Here is a 20,587-nt window from a genome sequence, read left to right on the forward strand (position 1 = left end):
ATCCTGGAATGGCCCCGTCCGAATACCAAGAGACAGGTGCAGGCTTTCTTGGGGTTAGCGGGGTACTACTGCCGGTTCGTGCCCCGTTTCTCTGAAAGAGCAGCACCCTTGACCGATTTAACGAAAAAAGGCGCTCCTTTATACGTGGTATGGAACGACAAGGCGAAACGTGCATTCAGTGACTTAAAAAAGGCCCTAACATCGGCACCAGTATTGAGAACCCCTGATTTTGGTCTTCCTTTTATTCTCTAGACCGATGCTTCGGACACAGGCCTAGACGCCGTGTTGATTATCGATGGTGTCGAGCACCCCCGTGATGTACCTGAGCCGGAAACTGTTGGACCGGGAGACCAGGTACACGGCAGTGGAGAGGGAAGCCTTGGCCATTAAGTGGGCGGTGACACATCTACGTTACTACCTGTTGGGTCGCGAATTCACTCTGGTGACTGATCATGCTGCTCCTTAGTGGATGTCACTACACAAGGAGTCGAATCCCCAAGTCACCAGGTGGTTTCTGGATTTGCAGCCATACAAGTTCGCCGTCACTTATTGTTGTGGCAACCTCCAGGCCAATGCCGATGCCCTCTCTCGTATTCACGACCTCTCGGTACAGTCCGCCCGACCTGACAGTTCTGGGCTGAGGGGAGTGGGTCGTGTCACACACGAACGAGTAGGGGGCCGCGGACGGACCTTAATACGTTCAGGAAGACATACGCCAGTAGGGAGTGGTGGGGTACTAACCTTTCTCCTTTTGTTTCTTACAGAAGAAAAGACGCACCGCCGCCATTAGCCTCCCTCCTACAGCTTCCCGCAGTACGCTACTTCCGCCCTTCCTCTGTCCACTACTCATGACGTCATCAATCCCATCTTCCACCATGGCTCCTAGCCAGCATTCCTCCACTTCCGGTCCCTCCTACATAAATGTCCGCCTATGCCATCTTTGGTCGTCAAGCTCATACTGAATATTGTTTCATGTACTTTGACCGCATAATTTATACTGTGAATTATATTTCAGTATATGGGGCCGGAAACCCCAAACCTTTATGCTGTTGTCTGATTTCTCTTTTACAATATATATATATATGCCAGCAACATTAATGACAATGACAAAACAATTACATTGTCAATCATGTTACGTTATTATTAAAATGTTTCCTTTTCTTTTTCATTACTTCTTTAACACACTACTTCTCCGCTGCGAAGCACGGGTATTTTGCTAGTATATATACAGTATATATAGTATCTATATCTATCTATCTATCTATCTATCTATCTATCTATCTATCTATCTATCTATCTATCTATCTATATAGACACACTCATCAGCCAGTGTATTAGGAACACCTTGCTAGTACCGGATTGGATCCCCATCCTCCTTCAGAACTGTCGTAATTCTTTGTGGCATAGAGTCAATAAGGTGCTAGAAACATTCCTCAGGGATTTTATCCCATATTGACGAGATAGCATCACGTAGTTGCTGAAGATCTGTTAACCACACATCCATGATGCGAATCTCCCATTCCACTACATCCCAAAGGTGCTCTATTGGGTTGAAATCTGGCTTCTGTGAAAGCCACTTGAGTACAGTGAACCCGTTGTCATGTTCAAGAAAGCAGTTTGAGATTATCTGAGCTTTGTGACATGGCGCATTATCCTGCTGGAAGTAGCCATCAGAAGTTGGGTACACTGTGCTCAAAAAGGAATGGACATGGTCAGCAACAATACTCACGTTGGCTGTGGCAAGTAAATGATGCTCAGCTGATTTTAAAGGACCCAAAGTGTGCCAAGAAAATATCCCCCACATCATTACACCACCACCAGCCTGAACCATTGATACAAGGCAGGATGAATCCATCTTATCATGTTGTTGACACCAAAGTCTGACACTACCATCTCAATGTTGCAGCAGAAATTGAGATTCATCAGACCAGGAAATGTTTTACCAATCTTTGATTGTCCAATTGTATTTTTTTTCCAAGCTGGCAGGAGTGGCACCCAGTATGGTCTCCTGCTGCTATAGCCCATCTGCTTCAAGGTTTGACATCTTGTGTATTCAGAGATGCTCTTCTGCATACCTCAGTTGTAATGAGTGGTTATTTGAGTTACTTTTGCCTTTTTGTCAGCTTGAACCAGCCGGGCCATTTTCCTGTGACCTCAGGCATCAAAAAGGCATTCTTGCCCAAATAACATTTTCCCTTTTCCGACCATTCTCTGTGTAAACTCTAGAGATGGTCATGCATGGAAATCCCAGTGGATAAGCAGTTTCTGAAATATTTAGACCAGCTTGTCTTGCACCAAACACACATACCACATTCAAAGTCACTTAAATTAACTTTCTTCCCCATTCTGATGTTCAGTTTGAACTTCAGCATTGAGTTGCTCCCATGTGTTTGGCAGATTAAATATTTGTGTTTACAAGTAGTTGGATATGTGTACTTAATAAAGTGGCCAGTGAGTGTATGTGTGTGCGTGTATATATATATATATATAGTCACACGCATGCACTTCGAGAACAGCTTATGGGCTTAGATGATGACCATTGTTATTGGATCGCTTCTTCTTCTTCTTTCCTCTCTGTAGAAAGGAAGATTGATGTGCCACCATCTATGATATCACTACCGGGGTCAGCCCATCTGTATCCATCTCTTCCTCCAAGAAATGACCACAAACAGAACCACCACCATCTTGAGGCAGACTCCACCAACACAATGGGACTAGTTTCAACTTAGTGTTAACACATGTTTTCTTTAGCGCCTATATATACACATATATATATATATATATACTGTATATATATATATATATATATATATATATATATATATATATATTGTGGAGGACTGCCAGCTTCCCATGCCAGTCCGCACCCCCAGGCTGCCAGGAGGAGCTCTTCCGACAGCAGGATCGTGCCCGAGGTCCAGCAGGGCCTTATGGACTTTGTAGTGTTTATACACAGCTGGATACTTTGGGGACCACCAGGAGTCGCTGTGGGGGGGCTTATGGGCCCTGTGAGGCCGTATGACCCGGGAGTATGTCACGGTCACGTGACAGGAAGAAATGTTGTGCTCCCGGGTTGAATAAAAGGACTGATTGCCCTGACCCGGAAGGAATTAGGAACTATGGATTGATGGGACAGAAACACCTCCGGGTCAGGGGCTATAAAAGAACGGTGCCTCAGTCCAGACACTGAGCTGTGCTGGGTGGGAGAGGAGCAAAGTGTCTGGGCGAGGAGGAGGGTTTAAAAGAGTATTGTTTATTGTATTTAATATATGAGTAGTGTGGAGGGTGCTTGGTGCACTGTAAGGAAATAAAGAAGTCTTGGACTTTTACCTGGTGTTTGGAGTTGTACCTGAGGGTCCAGTCCTCTCTCCAGCTCCGTCTCTCTTCCACCCGACTACCGCTCTCGACTGAAGGGAGACGGACCCTTAAATAGGAACCCGGATGGGCTCCAGCTGCTTCCCGGCACTCCTCCGCAGACACGCCCCAATGTGGCGGAAGTGCCGGTTGCGCACCCCATAAGCCCTCTGGGTGTCCCCTGTCTTCTTCCCCCCAGCACTTCCTGGTGTGGTGGAAGTGCTGGGCTCCAGGGTTGTTCAGTCACCGGGTTGCCGCCTGGCGGTGGCCATGGGTCCCTACAGGGCTGGGCTTTCAAGCCCTCTACCCGTGGCCCCCAACATAACCAGAGCGGTCGCCCCCTCACGGTCTGGAGGAGGTACAAGCCACAATATATATATAGATAGAGAGAGAGAGACAGAGACAGAGAGAAGAGAATAGTCTGTAAAAGATTTGTGAAAAAATGCAGTATAGTCTGACTGCTTTCAGAAATTATGCCATTATATGTTGAGACTGCCCTTTGCTTTCTCTTAGGTCCACTGATATGCAGTTTCTGAAGGTCCTTGTGTGGTTGGTTGTTGCAGAGCTTGCCATAGTTTCACCTCTGAGTTAGCCTTTCTGACTTGTAGTCCCAGGCTTGCTCAATGGTGTTGAGATCTGTGGGGGCCATACCAGCTGTTGCAGTGTTCTCTGTTTCTCTTTCACTGCAGATAGTTTTTATGTTTTTGGGGTCATTGTCACATGTGGTCAAGAAAAATACTGCACGTTACCACTGAAAAATATTGGGGCACCAACCTGGTTGTTGTTAATTCAAACAAAATTATTAGTAAAAACAATGCAAATTAGGGCTGCTATGCATGCCACTAGGAAAGAAGACTTCTAAAAAGCATATTGCCATCAGGCTAGCTAAATGAAGTCCTGCGAGGAAGGAACTCCGTCCTGCGGTAGGTACCACAGAAGACAGAACTCCTTCTTTTGGCACCACAGCATTTATAGGTTGGGGATCAGAAGGGGCAGAGTAAGTTGTCTTCACTTGGTGTCTTCTCAGTGCTGCAATGGAACCAGAGAGGAGCAGGTTAACATCAGTGTTTCCTCTCAACCCAGAGCGGTAGTACATACTTAAGATGAGCCCGAAGAGCAGTCCACAGATGTGCATGCGTGACACACACCAGTGAATCAAGTTAGGGCCAATCAGATGCTTCCCTGATGGTATTGCATCATTAATAATAATAATAATAATGCCTGAAAACACTGATCCACATACAGTTCTCCTGTCCTTCGGAGGACAAACTGCCTAATGCACCCCAGTCATTGGGCACAGGTAAGTTATTTGGCTATATTTACACCTCATAGGAATGACATTTTGGTCACAACTCTTCCACGAAGACCATTTCTGATGTGATGTTTCCAGGGAGTACTAAGGTCCAAGTAGTTTGGAAGTAAATTTTATCTTTTTTTGCTGCACTCAGTTTAAATGGATGACCACTGCCTTTCCAGTCGTCAGCATTACCCATTTGATTGTGCTTCTGCTGAAGAGCTTAGACAACACATCTGGAAACATCTCTTTGATGTGAAATTTCTGCTTGGGAGTGACCTTGATGATGAAGGGTGATCAACTTGTGCCTTGTCATTATGGTCACTTTTGTCATGGCATAAAATCTACATTTAAATATCCACATCTACCAAAACCTCCCCTTTCTAGTATGGTTGTCCCTTGTCCAGTTAGTTGTTCATGTTACACTTAGTCATTTTGATTTATACTACTTATAATGTCATTGATGAGGTGGCACAGTAGCGCAGTGGGTAGCACTGCTGCCGTGCAGTTAGGAGACCCGGGTTCACTTCCCGGGTCCTCCCTGCGTGGAGTTTGCATGTTCTCCCCGTGTCTGCGTGGTTTTCCTCCGGGTGCTCCAGTTTCCTCCCACAGTCCAAAGACATGCAGGTTAGGTGCATTGGCAATTCTAAATTGTTACTAGTATGTGTGTGTGTGTGTGCGCACCCTGTGGTGAGCTGGTGCCCTACCCTGGGTTTGTTTCCTGCCTTGTGCCCTGTGTTGTCTGGGATTGGCTCCAGCAGACCCCCGTGCCCCTGTAGTTAGAATATAGCGGTTTGGATAATGGATGGATGGATAATGTCATTGATCATTAGCACCCGTTTGTTTTATATGCTTAATGAAACACTGAGCTGTATTCTTACAAAGATTTCATGTTTTCTTTTTTGAATAGGACAGTGCTGTATTACTTACTTTCTTTCTTTAAGGTTATTCAAATATCATTTTGTATTCCTTCATTTTTTATAAATGGAATGCACTCTTTCATACACTAATCCATAATACATAAAGTAGCAAAACTTTTGTGAACTATCTAATGTGCCTGTGTGTATATTGTAGGAGGCTGAAATAGGAATAAATAAAATGATTTAATATAAAAGTAATTTGAGGGATAAACCAAGGACAAAAACAAAATAATAGAAAAAAAAATAACTACCTGAATCCAACTGGGGTCTTCATAATAGAGGATAGCTGGTCTATTTGCCCACACCTCCATCCTATTCCCAAGCACCATGACACAACTTTCTACTACCCATCTCTCTTTTTGTCTCTCTTGCCTCTTACCCTTTATTAGTTGAGCACTTGTCCATGCAGTCCTTGTGACTTCACATCTACCTGAACACTTCAAAAACTTCATTGAGAATTTGCTTTCAGTTCAGTCCCAGTTGTGGTCAAAGGCTGCCATACAATTGCTTCGAGGACACCAGGGGCACTCATGCATAATACTGTGCATAGAATTCACACTAAAACATGGCATAAGGACAAAAGTGGAAATGTGCGTACGCACAAAAAAAGAAAAGGCGAGTTGTAGCCCACCGTCTGAGTGTCATATGAAAGCTTATTAGGGTACAGAGAAAAAAAAGTGACACAGTGAGAAAAACGTTTGAAATGTCAACTTTATTCTCGAAATTTCCATTTTAATCATGTAGTTTATTTTGTCATTAAAGTAGAACATCATAAACTTCATCTTAAAATTGTTTAATTTACTAGTTTCTTAAATCCCATTGTAACTAAAGTAGCACGTTAAATGCTTTGTTTTGTATTTGATCTTCTATGTGCTCTATGTGTGTGAATCACTACGTGCTTCCGGGCTTTCTCTTCCTCCGACAGGACACAGAATCCATTACATTCGTGATATTACAGCTTTCTGAAGAATCAAAATACTGAGATGTATACGTGATATCATTTTCATGATGATAGGAGTTAAAGCGTGTTATTAAACATGGGAACACAGTGGCGCGGTGATAGTGACGAGCTGGCCAGAGATTGTTCATGCCTCCCGCAAGATGCTTGCTGCGCCGTGCATGACCTTCGATGAAATAATTTATTGCAGCAGTACTGTCTCTTTCAAACGTACTAACCTCCAATTCCCGTCCTTCCTTTTCTTTCTCCAAGTAACCGATTGCCACACAATCAGCTCTGCAATAGATGTCAAGCCATTTGTAAGATTAGAACACCGATTCTTTAAAACTTTTAAGGAATATTTAAATATCTTCATAGTACATGTTTAATTATTCTATCCATCTATCCTTCCAGTGTCGCACCAGCCTCAGCAAGAATACAGCACGAGGCAGGAACAATCCATGAATTAGCCAGCAATGCAACACTAGTGTCCTCACATGTTTAATTATTAACAATATAGATTATTTAAATGATGTTAACATTTTATCTGTATAATGTAAAAAACATATTTTGCTGCATTTCATCTTAAAAATGATATTGTCATTATATGTAAATACGGGCTTTATAAAGTGGCTCAGGTTGTGCAATATTATAACTGTAGTGCAAGTTTACAGTGAGGTGATTGTACAAATAAGTACAAACAGTTCTACAAGAAGCAGTTGATGGACTGATTGATTTTTTAAAGTTCTTGGGATGAAACTGTTTCTGAACAGCGTGGTCCGTACAGGAAAGACTCTGAAGCATTTACCATATGAAAGCAGTTCAATAGGCAGTATGGCTGAGGCAGCGTGAGCTTGATGCTGTATACCGATAATTCTCTTTCCAGTCAGCTGCTGCACAGCTGTGATTCCACACTCAGATACGGTGATAAAAATACTCTGAGTGGTGCAGTGAGAGTAATATAGAAAAAGATGGTCAGCTGTGGCAACCCCTAACGGGAGCAGCTGAAAGAAGAAGATGGGGCAGTGAGTGTAACAACGCTAAAGCAGTTATGGTATTTGGAATAGTTTGGCCATTCCGTGGACCATTATATTGTTACAGGTTAATTACAATCAGATGCCTTAAACTAATAAACAATATGCGGTTAATTTCAGTGTATATGATAAAGCCACATCAGGGATGTGGATCTAAAAAAGAAAGGGTTACCACACTGGAACAAAAGGACTGCTTTGACGATGGGTGCCGCCAGTTTGCAACACTGAGTGGAGAACTTGCGTACATCAGGGTTTGAGCTAGCGTGAAAATGTACGTGGCTTTACGCCAAGTTTAGGTTTAATACATCGTGATTTGAGCGTGGAAATGGGAGTACGCAATATTTTTGTGTGTACGCACCATTTGTACATAAGGTCCCTGGTTATTTGCTTTAGATAACTTGAATCCTCAGATATCATAAAGCCTAAAAAGTATATTAGACATTTCCTAGAGGATAATGAACACAGTCCAAGGTTCAGATGACTGCCTTCTAGTACCCTGAAAGATCCTATCATGTTTTTTTTTTTTAGTTCAATGATGGTGACCCCAGCCTTTAATCTTTCCAAGGTACCACACAAATTGCTTCAGTGAAACCAGATTTTTAGTCTCTGGTGAAATGCACCGTTTTATCATCAGAAAACCTTAAAAGATTCCCCCACACTCAAAAGCACATGTGCCTGGGGTGGCATCAATGTATTGGTTTGGTGAGTTGAATTGCCAGTTCTATGATATACAGGGAAAGCACAATGTGTGATGTATTCCTGTCCAGGACAACCTCAAAATTCTTTGCAATTCTGGCTATTATAAGTTTATACTTTTATACAGGTTGTAATGATAAAGAGGGAGAACATAAAATGTTGGGGACTTACCAGTACCCCATTTATTTGAAATGCAAGGTCCAGAAAAGCAAAATAAAGTTGGCAGTCAAGTAATCACTTACTTACCCTCTTTACCAGAGCTCCATGCTCATCTTTTTCTAGATCAGATGATTTCTGAAAACAGTGTTGGCTAAGTAGCCCTCTAGGCAGAAGAGTTACATTCTTTGGGTTCGTGCTAGGAGTTATATCAGTCTGCTCCTACGAAAGGTGAGAGACTGATAGTGATCTCGTTCCACCTAACAATGTCTGTGACCTTACCTCCATATTTCTGTGCCAATGCTTCTGACTCGATTGTGTACAACAACGTACATAACTTTTAAATCTAAATTTATCTTTTGTGAGTGTGCATGAATGGAGACCAACAATGGGCCCTTTGTTTCCTGCTTCATACACAGTGCTCTTTGGATAGGCTACTCCTCTCTTCAAACTGTTGCAGACTCTTCACATTTCTCTTTTCCGGGGAAACTTTGCTTTTATGGCGTGGCAGCCGCATATGCATCAATTGTAGGCATACCAGATGTTATCTTGTGTTATGGTAAGTTGTTGCAGAAATAAAACTATGACTCCAATGTTTCTAATTTCATTCTAAGATCCTAAATTAATCCTATTCAAACTTTCACAGTTTTTACTATGTATACCTGAAAATATTACCCTAAATTCTAATTATAGCCCCTGTATGTTTTTTTTATTTCTTATAAGCTGGTCACTGCCAAGGTTGACTACTGTTGTAGTTAAATATATCATCCTTTCTTTTACATATATCTACAGCTCCAGGCAATTTAACATATTACCAGAAAAGGCAAGAGAGTATATTTATATTTTTTTTATAGTATAACCACAAGGGGTTGACAGAGAGCCTCAAACCACAGACTCTGTAAAGCACCACACGTTGATGGGGTAAAATAAAGGACTTTAATTCCTTCCCAAACACCTTTCCACAGACCTCTTTCCAACAATCAGCCAAAACGCAAATATAATCACAAATATTCCTTATCTTCCTCCTTCCATCCACCAGTTAAGTTCCGGGTCATAGACAAAGTAGGGTGGTCCTGCCCCAAAAATGCCCTCTACTGATCCCAAGGGACCCCTACAGGGCTGTACTTCCAGACTCCATATTCCTAGCACCTCTGCAGGTGTCCCGACTGGGTTCCCCAACGAGGACCACTGCCACCTAGTGCATCGGGGATGGAACTACTTCCAAGTTTTGGCTTCCGCTGGTCCATCCATCATTTTATACCAGCCGGGCACAGAGTCATATTTCCACCCAGCCAGCCAATCCATCCATTGTTCCTCTTGGTCCTCCCATCCGGGTAATAAATAACCCGTGCTCCTCCCTGCTGGAATGCCTGCTCTCCTCCGATCATAGATTAATTTAAGGTTTCCAATTGTGCCCAAAATATAAGCCAAATAAAAAGAGTGTTAAAAAAAATTATACCAAAAACAACCAGGATAATAAGCAGTTGTTTTTGCTTGCTAATTCTATCTGGTGGCTCTCTATATTAGTATGTCGGTTGGTCTCCTGTCTGACGTGGTCCAGCTTGGCCTTTGGCTAAAATGGCAGAAACACAGCATGGCAATCTGTATGTATGGAGAAGTAGAGACACTGATTCTCTTTCTTAGCCCTTAATTTTAGACATCCTGTCACCCATGACACATCACTTGGACCAGTAGGGGTGTGGAGCTTGCGAACAGTGCTATCTGTATAGACTACGTTTAAGCACGTTGGAGAATGTATGTGTGTATTTATCTATATATTTTAAAATATTAAGGGTTGCATCTATCATTTACATCATTACTTGTGAGTCACTGGGATTACATCCTTGATCTAGATATTAAAAAAAGATTATGACATGATATACAATGGAGAAGTATAAAATGCAGCTAGCAGCATGCTCCAAGAAATTATCAGGGTTCACAAGCTGCATAGGAGAATTTAGCATGGCAGAAAGAAAAAAACAGTAGTACCTTCTGCTGAATATGAAGGAAATTACAGAAGCCAATTACGTGATATTAAGAAGGAGAATGACAGCTGGCAACTTGCTGGTACTTGTGAACTACCAAGACTAGATCTTTGATCTTGGGAGTACAGGATGTCCATGGGTTTTCTTGTTTATGTTTATCCAAATTAACCCTTGTGTTTTTCACTTACATCAAAGTAAAGTGAAGGTGATGACAGTTGACATAGTGCTGCTTGTGCTTTTATTTAGATCAGAAAAACCTTAAAGAGTGAACTGTTTTATGTCAATTTGATTAATGGAAAGATGTGTGGACAGATGAATGGATGGCTGGCGGGATGGACCAGGCCATCTCTACAGAACACATGCCACGTGGCAGCAAAGGTATGAACCACTGGGCTCTTTTTTTATAGTGAATCAAATAAGATCAAAGCCAGAAGAGGTGCAAGTTTCTTGTGTAATTGAATATTTGAGTAAGAAAAAGGCAAAGGCAGAGGCATTGTGAGCTCTTCAAACTATCACTAAGCTTCAGTTGAAAGAAAAAGATAAGAGGATGCACTCATTTCAGCTTCACTTGGACCGGATAAAAGAAGATCGGGTATTTGTCAGGCTTACTCTTCGCTAATCCTGTTCTGATTATTCATTCTGCAGAGATACATGTTAAAAATAATCTTTTAATGTAATAAAATCATCACAACATCCAGTATGGAAGAAAGGGAACAGCTGCTTATTTTAACTGAAGTTTAATTTCAGACTCTGGGAAGGACCTTGTACCTAAGGCAAGGTGCTGGGCATGACCCCACGTGAACTCATCCCTAAAGGCCAAGATGGGCACAAAAGCTTTTAAAGGCTTTTTTCAAAAACATGTTATTTTAAGTTTCAGGAGTGGGTAAAAAAGAGCAAATATAAAACAACGACAAAACTCATAAAACTCCTGTCTGCAATTTGTTCAGTTAGTCCAACCTGCCAATGGCCAGCCTCCATGCTTCGTCCCAGTGTCCCAGCTCTTTCCTTTAAATGGCTGTTTCTTCTTTTCTGCAAGTCTTCCTCATAGATGGCAAAGCCCAGGACTTCCATCATCAGGAGCCTTAGGCCCTGTTTATTAAATATAAATCCTGAGCAGGCTACTCCTACAAACTCTTATCTAGAACACTAAAAACACATTAGAGCATCTGCAGGGTTTATTTATTACAATTAAAACTTTACAAGATTTGTACACTTGAATATTTTCTAATGTTTTTATTATTTTCATCAATTTGTATTTACAGCTCTTTTATCCAGGGACTCTTTGCTGTTTTAGTGTAATACCCACACAATCATCAATTGATAGAGTATCAGATATTATCTTCTGTAAAGTTTAGGGATTGCAGAAATGAATCATCCCTCCTGTACATAATAATTAAACTACGACTTCCATATCCCTACTTTTGGGGTAGGGTCCTAAGGTGAACGTATTCTCCCTTTCAGACTATGTAGACCTGAACAGATTGCCCCAATCTCATTTATAGCCCTTGTACGTTTACTCTTATCAGCTGATCACTGTCAGGGTTGACTGCTATTGTACTTAAATACTTCCCCTTTCTTTTAAACCTCTATCCCCAGGCAATTAAACAGACCAGGTAGGAAAGAAAAAATATACATTTTATTCATGGATGAATTCAAGGTTTCTTATTGTGTCCATGACAGAAGTAAAGTAGGGTGAGGTTAGCAAAATAATTAAAAGACAACCTGAAAAATAAGCAGTTCTTCTTGCTTGCTTAAAATATCAGGTGGCTTCTTATCTTAGTTTGTTGATTAGTCTCTGGTCCAGTGTAGTCCAGCTTGACCCTTAGTCAGACACAATATGATTGCCTACATGGATGGAATTGCAGAGACACAGCATAGCCATCAGTATGTATGGAAAAACAGACACACTGAGTCCCTCGCTTAGCCCTATCACACGCCTCTTGGACCAGTACAGGTGTAATGCATCTCCTTCTGCTCAGACACAACTTAGCCTCCATTCCCTCCCTGGCCATTTATCTTTGCCACCTCTATTTCCCTAAGCTGTGTTCCTGGAAGGGGAAGGGGTGCTTCTAAAACTTGTCCTCTTTCCAGAGGCTCATAAATTCATCCTATACAACTAAATGCGATTTTCAGATGTCATGTATAGAATATCAAAACAGCAGCTTCACACTCACTGAGTGTGCAGATTATAGTCAAGCACTCTTTTGCAATAAAATCGATTCGGAGACTTTAGCCTCTCGACCACAAGTTGCACGCACCTCATAATTTACAAAAGTTCTTCTCAGTGAGAGCATTTCTAAAAACTCTGTGTAGTTGCAGCTTGTAACATCATAAACCACAGCTGTTTGTACCAGTGAAGAATGTTTTCCCAAAAAAGCTTTTTACACTTTTTACTTTGGATGCATGCTTACTGTCTAGAAATCTGTTTCCTTCTTTTAAACATCTAATTCAAATTTATTATCTAAAGACATTACATCAGACAAATGATCATAAAAAGTTAGATATTACAGATACCGATAAAGTGAAAGAATCGATAAAATCATATTATTACTTTTTAGTTCTTTAACACTGTTCTCTTCTCTGTTTCTCTTCCTTTCTTAGCATAGGTTTAACCTTCATTACACTCACTCTAAAAAAAATTAAAAAAAATCTTTTTTATAACTTCTGCTATTAAGTCTTTGCTTTCTGGACAACTATTTCATGATTTGTCTTGCCTGTGTTAAGAATACATTTTGAGTGCTGAGATTTACTTCCCGTACCCATGAAATAAAAATAAATCCACCAGTGACGCTCTTTTATCATGAAAAGACATTTTCTACTCATAAATTCTTACACTCACCCCACTATGGCCATTTTTTGTCAAGCACCCACACCAAGATTTTGGCGCACCTCCTAGTGATTATAATATATAATAATTATAATTATTATGGGTACTCTTTACCTGGGCTGACAATTCCAGCCATCCATCCATTTTCTAACCCGCTGAATCCGAATACAGGGTCACGGGGTCTGCTGGAGCCAATCCCAGCCAACACAGGGCACAAGGCAGGAACCAATCCTGGGCAGGGTGCCAACCCACCGCAGGACACACACAAACACACCCACACACCAAGCACACACTAGGGCCAATTTAGAATCGCCAATCCACCTAACCTGCATGTCTTTGGACTGTGGGAGGAAACCCACGCAGACACGGGGTGAACATGCAAACTCCACGCAGGGAGGACCCGGGAAGCGAACCCGGGTCTCTTAACTGCGAGACAGCAGCGCTACCACTGCGCCACCGTGCTGCCCGGCTGACAATTCCCTTAAAGGAATTTCCAAAAAAATTCAGAGATTGTAAAATGAAGACTCGCCTCTGCCCCTCATTCATTGGTCAAGAGTCCTGTCTTCAAAAACTTAATCCCATGTAAATGTGTTTCCTCTGAGTTCACTGCTCTGCTTTTCTAGATGTGTTTATTTAACAATTTTTAGTAAACAATGCATGTGATGTCACGTTGTGAGCATATGACTGGATGACTCGGCATGTGGATTGTGCGACAATGCATGATTTTTTCATGGATATTTCTGAAATTGTTTGCTATGATCCAGCATTGATCTCCATGTTCTATAAAAAAGTTTGCTACGTACATTCTTCATATTCAAGCTCATATTAAAGCTGTCTTTAAATCTTGTTTTCGGGTATATCTTTTCTCTGATCTTATTCAGACTGTCATGTTGTAGAGGTGCAACATTAGTGCTGACTTTTGTGCTGTCGTTTTCCCGTATTGTTGGTCTCCTCATTTTCCTGTGCTGACTTTCCCAAATAAGAGCTGCATCCTTAAGGGAGGAGATACACTGTGGGTTGGCCAATTGCAAGTACAGGAAGTTGTTTAAAATAAACAGGAAGTCCAAAGCAGGAAATGAATTTACAAACTCAGAGGACCTCAACAACTGCAGGGAGAGAGAAACATTTTTGGCCAGAGGAAATATAACCCACCAGGATGGAGGCATATTTTACACTATTGATTGATTTATCTGTTGCAATGAGACGATTTAGGAAGAGTTATCCTGGAGGAGTGGGCTGCTTGCAGGCTGTGGAAGAGTAAGCAGGAATAAACTGTTTTTTTTTTTTTTATCTGGGAGGCTTCTCTGTCTTCCATTCTGTGTTTAAATGAATGTTATCTACTGTGGTCATCTGAAGAAATGACAGTCTCAATAAAATAAATATTGGGGCACCAACACAGCCATCACCGTTTAATTAAATAAAAAACAGCTTGATGGCATCAAAAACAGAGCCAAATAACAGCCTCCCATTAACATGGGGCCAAGTAATTCTCTAGATATCTTCATGTTATAGAGGAGCTCTGTCTCTCTAGTCGCTCAGTCGTGAAGTGACGCCTCTTTCTGGGAGGTTGTATTTTTATGGCCCAGGGGCCAGAATGGGTGGAGTCAGCTGCCCTCACGTCTCTCAGTACTGTAGAGGAAAAGGAAGACAACACAGTTAGTGGCAGCGCCCCCTCTCGAGTGGAACTACATACCTGGAAGGAATCTGGAGGGTAACCCTCTGATGTACATGTGTGGTCCTGGTTATGGTTTGAACTTTCAAATTGTGAGGATTAATGGAATGGTCACCTGTTGTCGGTGGTTTTTACATTGTATTGTGCCCATTTTCTGTTTCTGAGCTGGATGTGTGTGTATCAAACTTCTTTATTGTGTTTGTTGGTTTGTTTTTTTTAATCTAATCACAACGTTTTACTTCATATTATAAGTGTGGCATTTTGTTATTGTCAGGGAGGGGTAAACCAGGGTAGCAGTTAGTAAGGCCCCATTATCACAAGAAATAGCAGCGAGTAGCTGCCGACCTGAACTGACCGATTTCCCAGAATACTGCTTGTCACAGATTAATAAATGGCTTTGTAATAACTACTTGCAGCTGAAATCAGGAAAGACTGAGGTTCTAATTGTTGCTCCCCCTAGCCTTCACTCTGAGATTAGACTCAAGAGGGCATCTGGCTCTCCAATTGCCAAGTCGAATTTACCTAATCTGGGGGTTATTTTCAAAAAGCCTGGATTCACATGGAAGGTTTGTTAGCTGTTCCTGATTTTTTCATTTCAGAAACTTTTCTAAATTGAGGTCTGTAATCTGAAGAATGGTATTGGAAATCCTTGTACATTTTTTTATCACCTCTGCCTCTGTAATGCCCTGTGTGACGATGCGAGTTCTGCTCCATGCTCCCTTCTGGCTTCTGGGGAGCTCTCGAACCTGATACCGTCGGTAATGTGACTGAATGAGCATCACGAAGCACCCGGGAACTACTCCGGCCACAATAACACGCTACCTCTTTAAACCGCGAGTGTGGCGATTATCTGTTTAAAAATTGGACTTTCATCTGAGACTGGAGCGACGGACAGCCTTATATAGGCAGGCAGCCAACAACATGAGAGGCGTTGGGATGGGGGACCCAACACCGCCTCACACGGTGACCGAGCTGCAGGCTATGGACGTATATATGTACGTAAGTAGGATTCAGTTAGAGTTGGGAACCTGTGTACCAAATTTGTTGAAGATGGGCCCATATGTAACAAAGACTGTTGAAAAGTTCAATATGGCGGCCGACAGTGGCATCATACCACCGAAATAAGTACCAAATTTCAGCCTTCTACCTACACAGGAATTTGGAGAATTAGTGACATTGGAAAGTTCAATATGGCGGCTGACAGTGGCGTCATACCACCGAAATAAGTACGTACATTGGTTTCAGTTAGTGCAGGGAAGCCGCCTACCAAATTTCGTGAAGATGGGGCCATAAATAAGAAAGTTCAACATGCCGGACGTTGTTGACTGTTATGACCATTACACGTAAGAATTTCGAAATGAAACCTACTTAACTTTTGTAAGTAAGCTGTAAGGAATGAGCCTGCCAAATTTCAGCCTTCTACCTACACAGGCAGTTGGAAAATTAGTGACGTTGGAAAGTTCAATATGGCGGCCGACAGTGGCGTCATACCATCGAAATAAGTATGCACATCGGTTTTGGTTAGCACAGGGAAGCCGCCTACCAAATTTTGTGAATATGGGGCCATAAATAAGAAAGTTCAACCTGGTGGATGTTGTCGACCGTTATCAACCGTTATGACCGTTACGTGTAGAATTTGGAAATGAAACCTGCTTAACTTTTGTAAGTAAGCTGTAAGGAATAAGCCTGCCAAATTTCAGCCTTCTACCTACACGTGAAGTTGGAGAATTAGTGACGAGTGAGTGAGTGAGTGAGGGCTTTGCCTTTTATTAGTATAGATGTCTGTGAAAGGTGCTTTCTTAATAAGTTTTACTTACTTATTTAGTTACTATAGTGAGAGATTGCTGCCAAGAATCTAATTCACAATTTCATGTTTTCACATCTGAACTATTTTGACAACCTCTACAGTGGTCTTCCTAAGTGTCTGTTATGTAAACCAGATAGTTCAAAATTCAGTAGCTCATTTATTGACACACATGCATACACAACTGCGAGAGCTCGTATTACCCCAGGAGTGTCCCATTTGCCCTGGCCACCTATTGATCAACAGATACAATTTTAAATATTAACTGACTTTCCCAGCCATGTGTGGTGGTTCCCTGACCTACTTAGCAGATTTAATTAACCTGCATGTGCCAAGCAGAACCCTTGGCTCTTCTGATGCCCATTTCCTGTCCATTCCACCTTACTGCGTTGAAACTATGGGGGACTGTGCCTTCCATTATTTTGCTCCAGTACTTTGTTGTTTTTTGCCACTCATAATCGGACAAAGTCGGGATTAAATCTGGAATTTATTTGCACAAGCATTTACCTGATCTTTCCGACCCATTTAGATAGATAGATAGATAGATAGATAGATAGATAGATAGATAGATAGATAGATAGATAGATAGATACTGTATTAATCCCCAAGGGGAAATTCACATACTCCAGCAGCAGCATACTGATAAAAACTATATATATAATTACCAAAGGGCATGCAAGACAGTGAGTGCAAGACAGTGAGCGCACGCAAGACAGAGAGCCCCTCCCACCAACTGTAAGACCATGAGATACGCTCGACAGAGCCAAAAACTCTAACTAAGGGTAAGCAAGACAGAGAGCACATGCAAAACAGAGAGCCACACCTGCCAACTCACAGAGCCCCGCCCACCAACTCTAAGACCATGGGATACGCACAACAGAGCACCGCCCGCCATCTCTAATCCTACTTCGGTGTCCACAGTCGCTCTCGATCAAACAGCAATAATTAGCAAACAAACAAAGATAACTGGCAGTAACAGTGCAAAATTCACAATTAGTATGCCAGTTTGAAAAGATAAGTTTTGAGGATAGTTTTAAAATGTGTTATTGAATCGAACTGATGTATATGAGAGAGAAGAGAATTCATGAGTTCAGGAGCACTATGAGAGACGCTCGAGCTCCCATAGCACAGAGTTTGATGTGTGGTACAGAAAGTAGAGCTGCAGATGAGGATCTGAGTGAGCGAGAGGAGTGTCCGTCTGTAGGAGATCAGTGAGGTTGTGGAGAGCTTTAAATGTTAAGAGCAGTATTTTCTATTTTATTCTGTAGTTAACAGGGAGCCAGTGAAGTTGAGAGAGAATAGGTGTAATATGTTCAGTGGATTTAGAACAGCAGGTTATTATCCTGGCAGCAGAATTTTGAATAAATTGTAAGCGATGGATACGTTTTTATTGGATGACAGATAGAATACCATTACAATAATCTATACGTGAGGTGACTTGGGCATTAACCAATATTTTAGTACTGTGTTGCATAAGAACAGGATGAAGTCTAGAATGTTTCGGAGATGGAAGAAAGCAGTCCGAGAAATGTTACTTATACGGGAGGAATTATTTAGTAATAATAATAATAATAATAATAATAATAATAATAATAGTAATACATTATTATTATTATTTAATAATTGCCATTATTAGTGTATAAATGGATATAAATAACTGCATGTAAACGATTCGCCAAAATCTGTTGTATGTAAACGATACTGTTTAAAACGTTATTGTTTTTTCATCAGAAAACCCCGTTTCCACGTCTACCTGTATTAGTTTAAATGGCACGCGCTGACTTATCGTGTCGACTGGGCAACACAGTGAATGCGGCGTCTATCTATGTATGTCTATGTTTTCTGTCGCCTGCTACAGGAAGGTACTCTCTTGACCATTGGCATTGGTTTCGCTCATTGCTATTTTCGTTATACTGCAATGGTGGTTTCCTAAGCCTTTGCTATACTGAATTCCTTTATCACCGTTTTCCATTCTTATTCTTACACGGCCATATGCTACGGCGGGCTTCGGCTAGTTTTAATTAAAGAGCAATAAAAGCGCAGTGCAAGTTAAAAAGTGCAAGGTGGAGCCGACAAGGTAGGTATAACAGTCTATAATCTTGTGTAGTGTTAACGTAGAATTGAAGAGTCAAACAGTGTGGGGGAGGAACGATCTCCTCAGTCTGTCAGTGGAGGAGGATAGTGACAGCAGTCTGTTGCTGAAGCTGCTCCTTTGTCTGGAGATGATCCTGTTCAGTGGATGTATTGGATTCTTCCTGATTGACAGGAGCCTGCTCAGCGCCCGTCGCTCTGCCACAGATGTCAAACTGTCAAGCTCCGTGCCTATAATAGAGCCTGCCTTCCTCACCAGTTTGTCCAGGCGTGAGGCGTCCCTTTTCTTTATGCTGCCTCCCCAGCACACCACCACTTAGAAGAGGGCGCTCGTCACAACTGTCTGATAGAACATCTGCAGCTAATGTTGAAGGATGCCAGCCTTCTAAGGAAGTGTAGTCGGCTCTGACCTCTCTTGCACAGAGCATCAGTATTGGCAGTCCTGTCCAGTTTATCATCCAGCTGCACTCCCAGGTATTTATAAGCCTGTACCCTCTGCACACAGTCACCTTAACATTTTTCTGCATGTTTATTACAGCCTTTGCTTGAAAACACTCTATTATATTCATGTGTGTTTTTTTTGTCTTTTTATTCACTTTTTAGTAATTAAAAAATTCTTTCTATAGTTTGTATTTTATGCATTATCAATGCAAATTGCCTTAGATACTTTGGTGTAAATGGCCACTTAAATAAAATCCTTGAATCCTTGAAAATAAATCCTTATTAAATCATACATTCTTCACATGCTGGTCTTCAAGGTCCTGGTTATTAATAAACCCTCTTGAATTCCCCTTGATATGAGATGTTCTTTTGATTATGTAGGTGAGGTATTTAACCTGCCCTTTCAATGCTTTTCTTTTTACCAAGATACACTAGCACAGATACTTTGAAGTTTCTTTGCAATAGTCTATCTATATAACTTTGCTGCTATTATCATAATCATTATACTCTCCAGAAAACATAAAGCTGGAATCTATTCTTCGGGAGCTTCATATATGATGTGTAACAGCACAAACTGAGGAAGAAAGAAAGAAAAGAAGCTCCTCAGACTTCAAAAATGTACACAGTTAAATTTCTTATTATATGAAATCAAATACATAACTGATCTAAAAAAAAGTTAGAGATGACCTCTGTTTCAACTTCATATTTTCCTGCGTGTTGGCCGTGACTTATCGAATTTGGTGAGCTTAGTTATTCAGACACGCTTCGGCTCGGGCAGATGCGTGGTGCTAATCTTGCGTACTGGAGGCAGTGACAAAGAGATTTGCTTTTGCATGGAATTGCAAGCCTCAGGATTTCACACTGTCATTTAACAGACATTTTTTTTTTTTTTTTACGATTTTGTTGCCACTGTTTCTGCGGTGTACTTCAAGGTACTATTTTACTCTTGAACAAATTTAAATTGTCCTTAAAAATGTAACTTTTTTGTTTTTGTCATTTCATCATCAGCAAGTGCAGTAGTATTTCTTGATTTTCCTGTTGAACATTTCTGAAGCTATGTACATACTTTCCAAATGCTTATGACAGTTCCACTCTCAATTCATCTGAGCCATAATAAATGGAGCAGACGGCTGACATTTGATTGAATTACATACTGATTGTTTTGTTTAGTCACATTTCGTTTTTAATTGAATTGTATTATTTGCAAACTGAATGCCTTTGATGGCTAATTACTAAATGCCTGACGTCTATGTGTGTTTTAGTCGCAGAAACCTGATATAGGTGGTAAAGGATACAAGTCGTATATACAATAAGGAGTAGGGGGAACCTAAAGGACTTGAAGAAAGGACTATCATACATGTTAAAGTGACCACCAG

This window comes from Polypterus senegalus, chromosome 6 (assembly GCF_016835505.1).
Source record: "Polypterus senegalus isolate Bchr_013 chromosome 6, ASM1683550v1, whole genome shotgun sequence".
Classification (NCBI taxonomy): Eukaryota; Metazoa; Chordata; class Cladistia; order Polypteriformes; family Polypteridae; genus Polypterus; species Polypterus senegalus.